At 45.2% G+C, this 18,222-nt stretch overlaps 1 protein-coding gene across 7 annotated transcripts in view; it reads left to right on the top strand.

The window, feature by feature from the left end:
* The first annotated feature begins 5,196 nt into the window (after positions 1-5,196).
* LOC105484460 (uncharacterized protein KIAA0040) overlaps positions 5,197-18,222 on the top strand; it is a 31,619-nt gene continuing 18,593 nt past the window's right edge. For 4 of the 7 annotated variants that reach the window (XM_071075989.1, XM_071075983.1, XM_011746098.3 and 1 more), the window contains exon 1: positions 5,467-5,633. The gene's annotated coding sequence lies outside the window, so the exon portion shown is untranslated. Of the gene's footprint in view, positions 5,416-5,466; positions 5,634-18,222 lie in introns of those variants that run through there. The other 3 variants (XM_011746099.3, XM_011746097.3, XM_071075992.1) reach the window with 2 other exon arrangements.

Here is an 18,222-nt window from a genome sequence, read left to right as displayed (position 1 = left end):
CTTCCTAAAGCAACAATTTCCTATCTTTTAGGGATACTTCAGTGCGGAATTTGAAGCACTTTTATAGCCATTTTATAGCTTTCCCAAGTGGAAGAATTCCCTCCAAGGCTAATGTCCATACTCTGCATGAGTTCAACAGTCTGAGCTTTGATTCCAGTTACTTTCTGATGACCATTTCAGTATACTACCAAGAGATATTCCTGGAATGTGTCTCTCCAGATACATTCTTGAATTCTGCAAGTAGAGATTTTTGGATTAGAAACCAGACCCCCTGGTTTTAGTCCAGTCATGCAACTATCATGGGCAGCAGCCTCTCCAGGCCCCAGCTCCTCACTGATCTTGCTCCCTTAACAAAGGTTATATCAAAGTAAATAATCTACGTGAAACATCTCTGAAAACTTACAAAGCTCCAGGTATTATGATTGTCATCATAATGTTATTATTATTGTTATCATCCCAGAATCAGTAATTTAATTCTGCCCCACGGACATCCCATACCCGTCCAGCTGATTAAGGTGAGTAGCAATCAGGCTCTGAATTCAGAAAATTCTGGGTTGAAACTTTAGTTTCACTAGACCAGAGTCCCATTCATTTTTGCAAATCTAATATTTTGCATGGTGCTGGGAACATATCTGTGCTGAATAAAAGTATTTCTCACTACTATTTATTGAAATATCTGTCTGCCACTTACTGATCTTTAACAAATTTTTAAATTTTCCAAATCTTAGTTTCCACACCTATTAGATTGATATTATAACAGTACCTCATAGTGTTGTTAGAAATTTAAAGGCAATACGTATAAGCAGTTTAGCACAGTGCCTGGCACAGAGAAAGTCAATAGTAATTAAAACACAGAGTGAGTGTACTTTTGCAACTTGATAAATGAAGGCTATCCCATTGTTCTGTGATGTTTTTGTCAGCCCTTCCTTTAACCTGTTATGAACAAGCCAGCCTTGGGAGAGGAAGTTTGTTTGTGGCAACTTTGATGTTCTGAGTCACTGAACTAGTTAAGGAAGTAAATTTCAAAGCCATATTACTTTGTGGGCCCTCAGGGCAAGAGGAATGAACAATTTCAGCCCTCACAGAAACTTCTGCCAGAATGAATGCACTGGGCAGGGCAAGCTGGGGTTTCCCAGGAATCTGTTTGACAAAGTGACAAGAAGTGTTCTACCCAGACCATGTAAATGCTACTACATGAAACCCACATGATGGGCTCACTCAACAAATTGATAGGTAAACCCATCCCCAAGGGAAGAGCAGATGACAAGGGAAACTACAAAGAGAGGCAAAATGAGAACTCTGTGAGGCTCTCCCTCTGGCCCAAGACCCCAGCCACAAAATGGAATCCAGAGGCCTGTTGTTTACATCTGAACAAAGCCGATGCTGAATCCCAACAAAGGGTCCTGAAGAGTAGCCCTGGCCAGTTTATGACTGCCAGTGATAGTGCTATAAAAATAGCTTTAAAGACACAACTTGGGGCGGGGGGCTGTGAGCCAGAAACAGAAAATGGAAACTGAGCCCTTTCGTGCCCCAGAAGTATAAACAAAGGGCTTTCTAAGCCACCAGCCCACCCTGACCCCCATACTGGAAGAGGTGGGGCATGGTGCACTATCTCTAGAACTTATAGGAGTGCTCAAGAAAGCACAAAGTGCACGGAGCAGCGGGGCATGTGTGTGGAGGAAGACAGGTAGATTATTAGAGGAGACATCCAAGAGCTTCCTAAACCTCCTCCAGTGCCAAGATTTGGAGCTACAGCTGTAAAAGTAACATTTTCCCAGGCATCCTGGATGTAGCATTGAAGACATTTTGGATGCCGCATTAAAAAAAATAAGCTCCCAAGGAAAGTATATTGTTAACTCCGGTTTTTGTTTTGTTTTGTTTTGTTTTAAGCTTTCATAATTAGAGTAACTTATGTCAGAATTAGATAATTTAGGAGGAAGACCTGAACAGAAATCTAATTGCAAGAGCTAAATATGATAACCAGTATGGAAGCAGACAGACACTCAAATCTGTTTAGAAGTTGAAAGTCAAAATAAAGAAGCAAAGCATTTTAAATGGGCTGTAAGGCTCAGGTAAAAAGAACATGGTTTTGCAGCCTTAAGGCAAAAGCCACAGAGGCTGAAGCATTAGGGAGGTAGTGTTTGTGCCGCCCATCAGCTCCAATGCAAGCCCTGTGCAGGCCAGGACTCTTTTGACCACAAAGACCCTCAGGTACACACTGTGTAAGGCCCCATTGGGTCACCCTGAACTCCCCACCACATGGAGTATCTCTCTGCTTCCTGCAGCTTTTCTTTATGCCTCTGCCATTCACCCTTCTGGAATCCATTTATGTTGCCAGTTTGTACCACCTCTGGGAGATAATTCATTCCATACATTTATTACCTGCTGCATGAAGTAGTATTTCCGCTGACTTGTCCTGAACTTGCCCCACTTGTGGTTCCAAAGCACTGCTATATTTCAGGATCTGATGAACAAGTCTGTGCTCATCGTATCCACACCATTTATAGTCTGATCATTTCCTCCTAACAGCCTTCTCCTTGTCAGCAGCCCTGTGACTTCTACTCAGTTCCTCAGAGCATCCAGGTTGCTGTTTGGGGACTTTCCCTATCCCCTTTTTAACCTTCTAGACCCTCTCACAGCGTTGCAGGCAAGAATACACCACAGCTATTGGTAAGAGTAAAATAATGTTCCCAATTTAAAATTTCCCACACCTGAAGAATGTGTCCAATTTTGTGCAGCACTGTCCTGGGTGCAACCACGTTATAAAAGACATAGTTTCTAGACTCTGAGTTTGCTAACTCGCAGGAAACTGTCTCCAGGCAGCACAGGTGGATCAGTACTGGCCAATACTGCAAGTTAACCTGTCTGAAATAGGGGATTGCCAAGAAAGAAATCCAAGTGTAGTCAGTCTTAGCTTCAAAGCAGACTAAGTTCAATACTTAGTACTCCATTGATTTTCACAGTATCTGAGAGGGAGGCAACACCTGTTTTCTGCAACATACTGATGTGAAACCAGAGATCAGGAGGTGCTAAAGCTAGTGAGAAGTGGTCAAAAGGGGGTTCCAATTTCCAGTCTCAGTGCACAGATCTGCTTATTTTGGCTTCTTTTTTTAAAAAAAAAAAAAGTTAATATTTTATTCCACTCCATTTAGTGCCCACTAAGCTCTTGACCACCTTCAAATATCCTTACTGAAAACAAGAAAAATAATAAGGATTAAGCAAAACATAATAGCCCTGTTGCTGCCTGGGGCTGTCCATGAGTTCATAGGAGTTGGGATTTTACTGCCAAGAGAATAAAATAGTAGGTGGGTGCTCCAACCTGCTTTTTTATAAGAAATGCATCATTCATCCAGGGTGAAAACATCCTGGCCAGATGCCCACTTCTTTTCTTCTGCATAATTGCATCTTCCAGTAGTGTCAATACAGCAACAGACTTTGCAGCCTTGGCAGTCTAGTGTGAGTAAATCCACCATCCAGCCCACCTATAAGTCCCTGATTTCTCTGCCACAGAAGTTGCTGGTTTTCAGCACTAGACTTTTCTCCTTACGAATTGAGATAGCTAGAGATACCATCTTATGGATTGCCCCTGGTTTCCTTTCTACTATCAGACAACCATGTCCATGAAGCCCTGAGCTCAACTCGATTGCTCCTGTTTTTCTCATTTAGTTTCTTCCTCTTTTCTCTTAAAAGCAACCCTACATACCCATCACCCTGGCCAGAACCAATCTGTAATGTTGCTCTGGACTTCCAGGAAAGTATTTTCTATGGCCTCCCCGCAATAGGCATCATTCAAGACCTGCACACTATCCCTGCTCATGTGGAATTCCTTCACAGAAGGCAAGTTCCTCCTCTACTAGGTGATATGGTGGTAAAAGGATGCATTGGTTGGTGGGGGGGGGGGGGGGGGTTGGAAACACTTGGATTCAAACCTGGCTCTACCATTTATTAGCTATGTGACCTTGAGGAACTTCCTTAGCTTCCTCTCAACCACAATTTCCTCACCTATACAATGAGGATAATACTACATCTCATAAATGTGTTGTGAAAGGTTGAATAATACACTGTGTATCAAAGTGTCATTACAGATTTGAGCTTCTCCCAGCTTGCAAATCTACTCTTCCTCTGTAAAAAAAAAAAAAAAAAAAAAAAAAAATTCCTCTTTTTCTAACCATTTTTGGCATTTCAGGCTGGATGGTGGGTTTTCTCTTTGGCCTTTCAACTCAGAACCACGTGGTTTCTACTGAATAAACAGAAAGGAATCTCTTGAATCTCAGTTGTGACAGCTAGTTGCGGTAGGCATTTTAATGCCCACTTACAGAAGCCAAAGGACCCCCATACTCAGGCGCAGTGGATTACGGGCAAGTCCCGGCTCAGCACCTGGCACCTGGTACCCGTGTACCCGACAAATACAGTCGAGGGAACAGCCTCTCAGGCCCTTGTCAGGGAGGACCTCCCAGGATGACACTGAGGAGGCCCCTGAGATGCTCCACAGCCAGGTCCTGGCATCCCCCTCTTTTCCCACCCACAGTATCCCTGGAGGCACTGAACAAGCCCTGAATCATCAGAGCTTTGTGTCTGCAGTCCCCTATTATTCAACCGGGCGCAGGTCTTTTCATTTCCTAGCATCCCACGTGCTCGGAACTAGAGCCAAGAGATCTGAATAAAAAGTAGATGGAGAGCAGCTGAGGATGAGAGGAAAGAACCCCTGAGAACTTTTTGAAGTCAGCTTTCCCCTCCATCGTTGCTTGTGACAGCTCCTGGAGCGCAGTTTTCATTAACGCCTCCAGGCGTTAAGACTCTTCAGAGACTCTTCTGAGATGACTCTTCTGAGATGTCACCTGCATCCCTTGGAGCAACCGGCGTTGGTTAGAGGGGACTGTCATGCTCATTTGTCCCGATAAGACATCGGAGCCTTCACCCAACCTGTCGCTTGGTATCCCTCTCCAACGCCTCCCACCCCTTCCAGGAAGGCCGCTCTATTCAGGCAGCTGTTTTCCCTGAAACCGGGTTTGCCCTGAGTTCTATGTCCCGTTCCTGGAACACTGGTGCGTCTGTGAAAGACACTGGGGCTGGCTCCGCAGCGGCTGTGCCCTGAAGGAGGCGTGTTCCGGGGCTGAGGGGGCAAGGACACGTAATGGCGGGGGCGGGGAGTGGGGAGCCACTGGCGGGAAGACAGGGAGGGAGAGCGCGTCTGGGGCGTGTGCGCCCAAGGCCAGAGGCACCCGAGGTGGGCTGGCCCGGGGTGGAAAGCTGGGCCGAGCCCCTGGAGCGGGCGGGACGGCGAGCCAGATTCAGGAAGTTGTGCCTGTGACATCAGGGGCAGGACAAAGTTGGAGCGAAACCTCAACTATGCAAGGCGTCGGCCCGCAGGAGCGCAGGGAACACAGAGGGCGCTGTCCCGGGCGGCAGCGGCAGGTACGCGCGGGGGCGGGGCGGGGCGGGGCGGGCTGCTCCCACGACCTCGGCTGACGCCGGGGCCCTACACGCCAGACCTGGCTAGGAGTGGGAGTGCAGAGGCAACCGAAAAGGAACCCACACCTCGCTCCAGGGCCTGGGGCGCTGTCAGACGGGGCAGCACCCAGGAGATTCCCTGGGCAACCACGCCTGCAGGAAGCCCTTCCACGGACCGAAAGGTGAGTTTCAGGACTTTCTGTTATGTTTTTTAAAAATACATTTTTAAGCGCCTTCTGTTTGGAAGGGGACGCCCACTCAACTGCTGTCTTTAGAAGGATGAGACCTGCCCCAGAGATACAAGGAATTATTCCTAAGCAGCCTCTTGCGCCCTCACAACTTTAGTTCCGTGTGTTTCCCTCCTTCTTGAGGACTCTCAGGAGTCTTCCCCTCTGCGCCTGGGCTGAGTCCACATGAGCTCCTCGGAGGTCGGCGGTGGAGTTACCTTACTCCAGCTGCTGGTAGGAGCGCTTTGAAGGGGACACATGGATATTCTGTTTTTTACTGAGGAAGGCCAAGGCCTGAGACCCTCTGGAAAGCATCGCGGGCTTAGGTGTTTCTAAACCATTCTAGGTGAAGCCAGATTTTCTCTGGGGCTAAAGAACTAGCCAAAACGAAAATATGGCCTGGAGCCAGGGGCGGAGAGGAAACCTGTTTGCTATTCTGAGAGTTTCCGGGGAGCTTGCTGTGACACAGATTACTTTTTAACTTCTCTGACTCTCAATGGTCCCACTCCCAGACCCCGCATCCTACCCATGAAGGTAGAATGGGGGACATAATAGGACCTGTTTCCTTAACATTATGAAGAGCTTTACGGGGATTCTTCATATGATAATAGAGTTAAGTGAACTATAGATGATAGCTAGTGGGAAGACCAGTCCTGTCTAACCGAAAGGGAAACTGAAGCACAGACAAGCACTCACCCTAATTTAACAGAGAACACTGGCAGCCAGCATGCCATGCTATGCAGTGGGATTGTGCCACCTGATTGTGTTGTACGAGGAAGGGAAGGAAAAGACCACTGGAGCATCTTGGAAGCACCTCCCTTCTAAATCAGTTGCATTTCATTTGCTCAGCTACAGCTCATAAGGACCTGAAGCGAATTTTAAGGTACCCTCATTCTGAAGTTCTGTTAGATAGTGGGAGAACCTTGAGTTACAAAGAGCAGGACTTAAAAATATCATTGATGTAACCTGTTCCTAACCCTTTTGCAAATGGTTTGCAAGTTCTATCTAAAGACTTCTGCAAGGGTCTTACCAGCCTTTAAGCTGGATGAGTTGCATCAACCACTTAGTGTGATGTGCCTGCCCTTCACCCAGTGCTGGGTTGTAGAGGCAGCTGTACAGGAAAATCTGACCAAGTCTTTCCTTTTGTCTGAAATTCTGCCTCTGTGTCCCCACCCCAGATACAATTTTAGGAAAGAGATATATTGTAAAACAAATGTTTCTTTGGCCTCCATACATTGTCAATATTTAGCCTGTGAAATGAGTATGACTTCTATCCTCTTCCCTAAGACTAAACCCAAGAGAATAATAAACACTCAACAAGCTAAGTTATTGATTTCACCAAAGAGGAAGGTACATCCATTCCATACATTCATTCAACATTTACCAAACCTACTGTGTGCTGGCCAGTATACCAGGTCCTTGGAGTCCAAAGATAATGAGATGATTTCTGCTTTTGAGGAGCTTCTGTCTAGTAAGTGAGACAGATACAGAAATAAACTACAGTTTAGGATAATATACATTATAATTGCAGTAGCCACAGGGCACTGACTAATCCAGGGGAGAGGACAGGAGATTCTTCCCCAGAATTATCTGTGAAGTCCGCACCACAGAAGTGATGGATGAGCAGGTCCTGAAAATGACTAGGAGTTCCCAGGGAAAAGGTGTTTTGAACAAAGGAAAGAGGGTATGCAAAGTCAATGGCAGGTAGGGAACAGCGTGTAATGGGAATTACACTGCCAGACTGAGAAGGGTGAACTCCCTCCTATGGGAAGCAATTTTAGTTTTTAAGCAGAGGAAGGATCCGGTCAGATTTGTGTTTGGAGAAAGAATTATTGGCCAGATGGGGGCTGGCTTAGAGAGATGGGAAGCAGAGATAATTAAGACCTCAGCTAAGACAACAGCAGTGGGAACTGAGGAAAAGGAATGGATTTTAGGAAGTAGAATCAAAAGTACCTGGTGACCAAGTGAATGTGGTAAAGGAGGAATGAGTTGAACAGACAGTGATTATAAGGTGTTGAGTGGGATAGGCAGGAGAAGGTACCTTGTGGAACCATTAAAAAATTTCATGTAAGGTAGAGAAGGAGTGGACTTGGGAAGCAGATTGTGGAGAAGGCAGTGGTGAACATTTAGACATATTAAAGTTGAATATGCCCAGGAAATGTCCAGATGGAGATAAGCAGTTGGGTATACAGGTCTGGAACGTAGGCAGAGGTAGAAGGCAGCTAAAGAGGCCTGTGGTAGCACCACACTGGTGCTGAAGAGTCTTGTATTTGTCAGTAGTGGCCTATAGATATTATTTTCATATCATATGGTGACTTCCAGATTACTTTCTCCAAACGCTCAAGGCTTTCTCAGGATACCTTGGAGGATAATTCCTAAAATGAAGGAGAGAATTCTGGGTTCATGGCACATAGACAGTAAAGATGCATTTAGTTATCACTCCCCCATGTGAAAAATTCATACTTAGTTCAGTTGTAAGATCTGTGAAGACCTTTCCAGAACTCACATTCCAAGTCTTTAGTTACCTATCCCTGTGTGGGAGAGTCCTGACTTCATAAAAACAAGAAGAATGACCTGCTTTGACTAATTTCAGACCGTTACAGAGTAGTTCTTTAGGTCTGGCTGTCAATGCTCAGCTCACGATCTTGTGTGACCTGCATGGAACTAAAAACCTTGAGCTTGGAGCTACACATTCATGGGTTCAGTTCCTGGCTTAACCACTTATTAGCTGACCTTGAACAAGTTCTTGAATCTCTCAACTTCATTTCCCTTATATTTAAAATGAGGATAATTATTACTCACCAGGGCAATGGTTAGAATCAGAATCAAATTGAAAAAGAAAGTGCATTTAAAGTTCTGCATAAATTATAAGACTCTATAAAAATGTGAGGAGTTTTATTATTATTTCTAATCTTGCGTCTTGAAACTACCAAAATTAGATGGACTGTGTAGGTATAGGCTCTGGGCAGCATCTTCATCTCAAAATTGCAGTTTTCTTATTGTATGACATATTTTAAGGCAGCAATTATAAGTCTCCTTCCGTCATATCAATGACATGCATCTACTCTGGCCTCTTTTGTCCTCCTTATCGAAAGTGGTCAGAGCCCAAAGAAGTCAACGCTCCGCTGTTGCTTATGCTGATTGTGTACTGCATGAGGACTCCTGGGAGTCTATGAAGCTGAAAGCACCAGTATTCCACCTGCTCGGCCTTAGACCCACCCCACTTGCAGTTGAGTCCACATGGAGGGGATGCTTTTTTCTAATTCTCACCAAGGTGCTGGTTTAACCCATTTAATCCAATGGCCCTGAATCTGAGCATCAGTTAATGGTTTGGATATATTTGTGATTTTTCCCTGTCCCGACCAGGGAAGCCTGACTTATTCCAACCCCGTGAAGCTGGAATGTTATGCCAACATCAAAAACCTTCAAGTAAACAGAGTTCTAATAGAGGCTAAACTGTTGATGAAAAAAAGGAAGTAACCACAGATTCAGAGACTTCAAACGGAAAAACACTTCTGAGAGGAGCCAGCCCCACCCCTTCACTGCACAGATGTGCAAACTACAGTTCAGGGAGGGGAAGTGTGAGCCCAGTCACACAGCTGGTTAATGGAAGGACCAGAATCCAAGTTCTATCTGCCTCTGCCCAGGAATACCCAATACCATCCTGGGTCTCTATCCCCTTTTGTATCTCGCACACAAGGACACAGCTAGGCATTCAAATGCCTGCAGAAAGGTAAAATGAAAAGATTGTACCTGAAGTTTGAATCCTCCCCCAGTGGCCTCCGGGGCGAACTAGGAACAGACCCTCAAGGGATGCAGGTAGTTTTCCACTTTTAAGGCAACCTCTGAACCACCCTCGTCTCTTCTGTTTCCTCAGTTTCAATCCTTAAAGTTTTCTCAGAGTTCCCAAAGACCCCTCAAGAAGAGAAAAACACCGGGTGCCTTAATTAACTAAAATCCTTTTAGTGTTTCCTCAAACTTCTCTCTAGAATGAGCTAGAGACCAGTGGATGAGTCAGAATTATACATCCAATATTGATATGTCATTTACCATTCAGTGAGAAGGGTTCCAGGTGAATAATGGGCATTCAGGAGACTTGTCACAGGCACAGTAAGGGAGATAAAGACAGTGGCATGATAGACTTTTTCCCTCCCTGGACAGCAAAAGGAAAACCGAGTGCAAATTCCTTGAAAGACAATCCCCAGGGCCAGAGCCCAGGCCAGGTTTCTGGCTTTTCCCCCACATCAGTCCGAGCCATCTGAACAGAGCATCATCTGGGGACATGAGTGGACATTTAGTGGAGACCAGGAAAGGGCAGCTAAGTTCCCAAACAAACCTCACACAAACACAAGATTTCTTTCTCAGGGGCAACTCCCAAGGGACATGGTGGCATCCAAACCCAATCCCCACCCCTGGGAAGAGACTTTCTCCCACGATTGTGAGCAAGCCTCTCCATGGAGTTTGTCACTAAGAAATAAAACAAAACCTAACCATTGCTGTAGTTCTTCGTCAAAACTGAAGAGATGATTGTATTTTGAAGCCACTGCAGACATGCCCTTGCTCTTGACTATAGCTTCCTCCCAATGGGATGTTTTTCAGTTACGTTTTATTCTCCTCAAATACAACCCTAATTTCAAGCTGGATGTCTTCAGAAAAGCCCTGCAGCTTTTTTTTTTTTTTTAGTTTCCCAGGCAAGTCCTAAAAAGAAAATTGGCAGAAGAGAGGAAAGTAATATACAAATAATAACAATAAGGATAGTTGCATGTGATAGTGTGTTTAGTCTTCAAATTGTCCTGACAGGGAAAAGAGCTGTGGGCCACAGGTTCAGAGGTGGTGTAGGGGCAGGGAAAGAGAGGCAGGGTCAGGGAAGGAGGCAGTGGGAACAGGGAAGTCCCATGAGCTTAGTATTATGGAAACAGAATAGTACAGTGGATATGCTGTGTATTAACCTGAATGACATGTGACAGTGGCCACCATAAATAAGAGAAAAGAATGCTGCACTCTGAGTCAAGAGCTTCTTGTTCCTCCCCAACCCAAGTAAGATACTGAGTGTGCATCCATCTGCTCATGGTTTCTAACCTGTGATTCCTCTGCAGCCCCATGGGCCACAGTGCCAGCTTTCAAAAGCCCCTCTGCATGTGATCATCATGTACCAAAACCCTGGCTGTAGCCTGCAAGCTCCAGTCAGTCACTCATGCACACTGGCCTGAAACCACCCAGGAACTAACGCTGGGGTCAAAGTGCCCTTCCCAGTGATTTGGAACCTAGAGTAAACAAATGTCCATCCACACTTTCTTGGCTCCCACAGATTTTCAGTGTGCATGCTAGGCTCTCAGTAACCACCTATTGAATGGTGGTGCTAAGAATTTAAGGCATACATTCCTGCCCACCCCCACCAGAAACATATGTAGTTTCTTCAACATTATGTTAGGGAGATGTGTCAATAACAAAAGAGAATAAGTTACTCTTAAGGCCAGTCCTGCAGACTTAGCTTATCTATGAAACCCCTTTCTTGTAAATGACTGATGGCTTCCACCCTCCCTTCTCTTTCCCCACCTTCCACTCCTGACCTGAAACTTCCCTCCTGCCCAAGGCCCACAATCTGCTGAGTAGCAGTTGCCAGCACAGCACAACAGTGGCCTAGATAAAAGCCTCGCAGCTCATTACATGGGTGACCCACACCATCCCATAATGAAACCTCCACTGGGAAAGGGGAACACACTTGCATACCACCCCACCAGGTGCAGTCTGCTCAGAGCTTTCCTAGTTTCCAAATTAGAAACTCAGATCTTGCCCTGCAAGATACTTGGACCAAAGCCTTCACGAGTACAGGAAGAAAGCAATGCATTACCGGGTGCCTTGCTGATTTCCAAAGACTGTGCTTTTCTTGGTTTTGCATAAGGACATCATTGACCCCTTTGAGGAAAGAGCTGGGTTTTTACTCTTTTCAGTGGGTGGATAGCACAACTTCCCAAAGCTGGCCATGGAAAGAACACCTCATTTCCAGACAGAAGCACTGCAGTCCTCCACACTGTCTGGAACAAGGGAGGAGACACAGTCACAAAGCATGTGTCACAGGGGAAGAAGGTCGGATGCTTCTGACTGACATTTTCCAGGAATAAGATTTTGGTGGTTTATAAAATATTATTTCTTCAAGGTAGGGCCTGAGGGTAAGGGGAAAAGTACTTAAACCACTGGGCATGTGGTCATTCAACACTTGGCATTGGAATTGATGAATAAATACACGCTAAAGAGATCACAGACAACATTTTATATTTCTCAAACAATTAATAAGGGAAACTCTGCCATTCTCTCCCATGTGACATCTATTAGTTTTCCAGAAATTTTGTTATTTCCTCTTGCATTTTTTTAATTGAGGTGAAATTTATGTTACATAAAATTAACCATTTTAAAGTGAATAGCTTAGTGGCATTTAGTACATTCAGAATGTTATGCAATCGCCCCTCCATCTAGTTTCAAAACATTTTCATCACCCCAAGATAAAACCCCATCCTCATTAAGAAATTTCTTCCTATTGCTCCCTTTTCCCAGCCCCAAGCAACCACCAGTCTGCATGCTACCTCTATGGAGTTGCTTATTCTAGATATTTAATATTAATAGAATTACATAATATGTGACCTTTTGCTACTGGCCTTTTCCACTTAACGTGTTTTCAGGGTTGATGTATGTTGTAGCATGTATTGGTACTTCATTCCTTTTTATGGCTGAATCATATTCCATTGTGTGCATATACCATAATAGTTTATCTATTTATTTGTTGACCGACATCTGAGTTGTTTCCACCTTGTGGCTATTGTGAATAGTGTGCTGTGAACAAGGATTTGCTTGAATACCTGTTTTCAGTTCTTTTGGGCATAAACCTAGGAATGGAATTGGTGGATCATATGGTAATTCTTACCTTTACCTTTTTTGAGGAGTTGCGAAACTGCTTTCCTTTTCCCCACACTTTTATCAACATACTTATAAATTCATTTTCCTTTCTTGAAGATAATACACATATTAAGTGGCATACCTTTTCCTGTCTGGTCTCTTATTTGATGCATTTGACCTTATGCTTTAATAAAAGATATTAAATACTGCCTCTCATTGCCCTAGAGATTTGGGAGTATTTGGATGTTCGAGATAGAAAATATTTGGGGGTAAACTAAAGCCCCAGAAAATATTTGGGGGTAAACTAAAGCCCCTTCTTGGTATAACTGAGTAGGAAGCAACAGCTAGCAACAGCAGTATTTATGGGGTACTCTATCTGTGCTGGGGATAACATTAAGTGCTTTACCTATTTTCCCTTATTTAACCCTCACATCAACTCAACAAAATAGGTACTACTCCAGGTTGAGTATTTCTTATCCAAAATGCTTGGGACTGGACATGTTTTGGATTTCAGATTTTTTTTTCAGATTTTAGAATATTTTTATTTTACTGGAATTACCAGTTCGGCATCAAAGTCCAATGTGCATTTCAGTGTCCTATCAGCACTCAAAAACTTTTAGATTTTGGAGCATTTGGGGTTTTGGATTTTCGGATTAGGGATATTCAACCTGTAACATCCCTATTTTATAGAAGAAGAAATTGAGGTCTCCACCAAAAGCTAAGTTCTCTTCCCCAGCTCCTACAAGGGAACTCTGCAGCTGCCACCACTGATGAATAAGAAGCCATTCTGTTTCTCAGGGGATTGCAGTCATTTTGGCAGACAGATAGGTCAAGAGGCAGTTATAACGCAGTGTTACAAAAGCTATGATAGGCATCATGACAGGGACACAGAGGTAGAGCACTTATGCTGGCCCTAAGCTGTAGAATTTTCAAAGGAGATGAAATCTAAGTCTCTTATTTTCTTGATAACCCCGTGGGATCATTGATAATGTTTGACCCTCCCCAGGCACCCTTTGACTTCATTATTCCATCATTGCATTGCCGGTGCACAGTGTCTGGCACACAGTTGCCACTTATTAAACATGGGTTCATAAACATGTGTGCTTCCGTAAAAGGAACTCCCAGCCCTGTCACACTGTCATGGAACTCCTATGCCTGGGTCCTATATTTCAAAACTCACAGGCTTTCTCAAAACAGATGTGTCCTGCGATGGGGAAAGGAGATGAGAAAAGGCCTCCAATGGTTTTGGCTGTCCTCTATCTCTGAACAGACACTGTGTGCATGAGAATAAGACAAGGGAAGAGAGAGAAGAAGGGTAGGGAGCGGGGCAGGAGGCCTTCCGGTGGCACTGTGTGAGGTCAGCCCATGCCCAGGGAAGAGACCCTGTAATGTGACATGAGACCCCAGAGAAGAAATGAACTGGGAAACCTCTTCCCTAAACTCTAATTTCTCCTTTTCAATTCAAGGTTTATTATTACTCAAAGATTCATAGCATATGGCTATACATATATTTGCCAATTCATCTCAGCTGGCAGGTACAAAAAGCAGTAACTTCATGGGAAGGTCTAGACTCTGTCCAGTTGGTAATTCTCACTCCTCTCTCCCAGGCACTGTCAGGGTGCATCACTTACTTTTGGTCAGTCATCTGCAACTCCTCTTTGCATAAAGAGAATTTTGAGGACTCCTAAGAGGCCTGGTAGCTTTGCTTTACATGGCAGAAGCTGCCCGGACATGACTCTGGCTGCTTCCATTTTTTCCCATACACAGTTCTCAATCTCTTCTGTGTGTACCTGACACTATACTAGAGGCTGTGGAGAATTTTTAAAAAACAAAACAAAACGCAGGCACAGATTCAAGGACCTACCACCTACCACCCAGGAGCCTGCAAGCACCTTGCTACAAGCCCTGTCCCTCTCATTGAGAGCTGTGAGAAAAGCCCGTTCCTGGGATTAGTCTATCCTGGGATCTCTGCTCGCTAGTGCGGCCATCTCTTCACCCACTGCTCAGGCTGTGGCTGTGCAGTCCTGCTTCACCCTTGTTCCGCTGGCTCCCCAGATGTCCGACCAACTTACCTGAACCATAAGCTGCTGCTGTGGGCTGCAACCCCAACTGTGAAAGCTCAGCCCATTGCAAGGTCTTCCTGCTCTGCCCAGGCCCTAGTCCTGGCCCCCTCACCCTGCTGGAGGCCTACCCTGCTGTCCCACCCCATCATCTGACTCTGCAGGGGCCTACAAGAAGCTTGCATAGGTATGAGAGCTTGGGGTGCCAGAAGTGAATGTGGGCTTCCTGGCCCATGGAGATAGCATAGCCGTCACAGAGAGACTCTTCACTCTGGTTCTTTCTCATCCCCCCCAGACCATAACCAGTCAGTCAGTTACTTAATCAAAAAGCATTTATTGTACATCTAATATGTGCCAACACTGAACACCCTGGGGATACCCAAAGGAGAAAGCTCTGTAATAGCTTACTGTGGAGTGGGAAAGCAGACAGGAGCAGCCTCTGTACTATCAGTGAGCAAGCATTGTCAGGGAGGTGCGGTGGTAGAGAAGGAAAGAAATTTTCAACTATGATATCTCTGCGCTACACATGATTCCAGAAAATGGCCCCGGGACTAACAAATCCTCCTTTTTCTCGCCTATTTAGAGGGTACTTTGTCTCAGTTTTACAGGCCTGAGCATTCCTCACTCGCTCTGAAATATTGAAACGGTAGTGTCTTTCCACGATGCACACAGGATTCATCCCTGTCGTCCCTTTTGCATACTCGAGCTCCTCAGCTTTGGGTCCCAGCAGAGGTCACAAGCTCAGATGCCTACAGGGTGCCTGACAGGTAAAGCCAACATGCACTGAAGATGTGCTCTGTGCCAGGCACTGTTTCACCCACGTCACACAAAGTATTTAACTCCTCTGGTTCCCACAACAATCCTACGAGAGAGGGTCTATTCTTATCCCCCTTTTATAGTTGAGGAAACTAAGGCACAGAGAGGGAAAGGGACTTTCCATGTTCAGAAGCCAGTGTGTGGTGGGACCAGGCTTTGACCCAGGCTAGTCCATCTGAGAGGGTCACACAAGCTGGGTGAGAGCATAGACTGAGAGCTGCAGATCAAACACAACCCGCTCTCTGGTGGCAGCTGCCTCCTGGGCTTCTGTTGTACAACCTCTGACCATGGGCCGATCTAGGCTTGACTCTTAGGGCAAAATGTCATTTGGTTTCCACAAACTTTGTGCTAAATGTTGGCAGGCTGAGTGTGGGGGAGGAGGCAGGGAAAGAGGGATCCCTTTGAATGTGAGCCAAGTGGAACTGGCTTTGGTTACCCAGGGCCTTGTGACACCCGATTTGAAGTCAGAATTATCATCAAATGTAAGGATATGCTGTATAAAGAGATAAAATGTAGTTGGGGTAAGGGTGAGGGACAGGGAGGAGGCAAAAAACTCACTATACACTCAAGTTTCCTTAACACAGTAATCTGCCTTCACAGTGAAATGTGAAAACAATTTGAAATTGTAGCCCTGAATGTCCTTTAGCCCAGTATGTCATCAGTCACTCCTGTCCACGGCCCTAACCCCGGACACTCAAGTCATAACATGTTATGAGGTATGGAGGGAGAGAACATCAGGAGCAGCCTCCTCCTAGGGCCAGAACCTTGAAGAATCCCCTTCAGGTGCTGGGCTGGTCCCTGGAATGCCATGGCAATTAAAGCAGTGGCTGCGAGAAGACCCTGGGAGAGGGGGTCAGGTGGAGCGAGCTGTTTTAGCGTTACGGCCATAACATTGGGAGGTTGGAGGCCTCTAGAGCTGAGTTGGAACATGGGCCACTTTGACTGGATTCTTTCCCTGAGCCAGTTCAGTTTCTTGAGCAGCCTGGAATCACCTTTCTTTTCCATCTATGTACCTTGTAGATGCCAACTCAAATCACACCCTCATCGAAGTCTGCCCTGGATTCCTCATTGGAATTAACGGCTCCCTCCTTGCTGCTTCCATAAGCATTTGTTTGAATTTCCCTTGGGACACTGAACCAGTCATGCCTTATGGTACTTTGCCTGTGCTTGCCCAGTTCCCCAACAAAAAAAATAAATTCCTTGACTTTATTCCCAAAGTCTCTATCAGAAGAAGAAAAGTTCAATTCTGATTTCCTTACCCAGATAGCTAGCAAGTTTTCTACTTCTCACTAGGCAGCATTATCTGGGAAAGCCTTAGAAGAGAGGGAAGTTCTTCATGCACATAGTAGATGCTCAACAAATGTGAGTTGAATTGAATAATTTGCTGCTGTACAGCAGAGAATGGAAATGGAAGTTCTCGGCTTCCTCGGCCACATTGGTGTCAACAACCCAGAATCAGTGAAGGAAGAAAAAGCCAGCAAAGGAAATTCCTCCCTCCAGGAAAAAGCAGGGAGGTCTTTTTACAGTAATAACAGTGAGGTAGTGAGCCCCCCTACGTACACACATACTCTACTCAGTTGACTTTGCAACCAGAAATTACCAAATGAAATCATATCAATTGAAGAACACACAGAGGCCAAGCGCAGCGTCTCACGCCTGTACTCCCAGCACTTTGGGAGGCTGAAGCAGGAGGATAACTTGAGACCAGGAGTTCAAGACCAGCCTGGGCAACATAGGAAGACCCTGTCTCTACCAAAATAATAATAATAATAATAAATTAGCCAGGTGTGGTGGTGCACGCCTGCAGTCCCAGCTACTTGGGAGGCTGAGGCAGGAGGATTGCCTGAGCCCAGGAATTCAAGGTTACAGTGATCGTGCCACTGCACACTAGCCTGGGTAACAGAGTGAGACCCTGTATCTTTTTAAAAAGTAAAAAACTAAGAACACCAAGAAGTCAGAAACACAGCCAGTCAGGGCTTTCTAACAACATGGGGGTAGTCTCACTTCCAAGTGATGTAATCTTGATATTCAACATGGCACCCCATGAAAACAAAGCTTGATGTCCATTTGAGACCAATGTTCCTTGGAAGTCGAGCCTTAGCTGCTCTCATCTGTTTCTTAGTCCTGACAGCCTCACTGGAGATTAAAAAGTAGCCAGTCTCCGAAAGAGATCTGAGACTCAGGAGCACCCAAGAATACCTGGTATTTGAGCATACTGCCCAGGCTGAAAGAGCTCTCCAAACCCAAAATATTGACATTTCAACTGGCAGACTTTATTTTCCTGGGTATCTCCTTCTAACTGACCAACATGATCTGTATGAACCTAGAAACTAGTGTGGCACAGCAGAAGGAAAACTGGCTATTTACAGGTAGAGGAATTGGCACATGATCTTTTCTTAGGTATGAGACCTTAGACGAGTCATTTAATTTCAGTGAACCTCAGAGCTTCTTCATCTATAAACATGTTCATTTGTTAATTCAGCACATATTTCCCAAGGGCAAAATATGTCCCAGATGCAGAGGCTGCCATGATGGGAATAGATTCCATCTAGAAAGGAAGAACAATGATTAAACAATTATCCTACCACAGATTATGGGTGGTAGCGACAATATAGATATGGCGAAGGGCACAGAGCAGGGGCTCTGACCTGTAATGAGGTCAAGGAAGGTTTCCCCAGGGAAACAATGTTGAATAGAGGCCAGGAGATGGGGTACAGGGCAGTGGATGGGAGTGGGGTGAGAGACAGCTACGGTTGCATAAGGATCCAAAGCTGGAG

The sequence above is a fragment of the Macaca nemestrina genome, chromosome 1, assembly GCF_043159975.1.
Source record: "Macaca nemestrina isolate mMacNem1 chromosome 1, mMacNem.hap1, whole genome shotgun sequence".
Taxonomy (NCBI): domain Eukaryota; kingdom Metazoa; phylum Chordata; class Mammalia; order Primates; family Cercopithecidae; genus Macaca; species Macaca nemestrina.
Note: the sequence above shows the minus strand (reverse complement) of the source record. Positions and strands in the feature narration are given on the sequence as shown.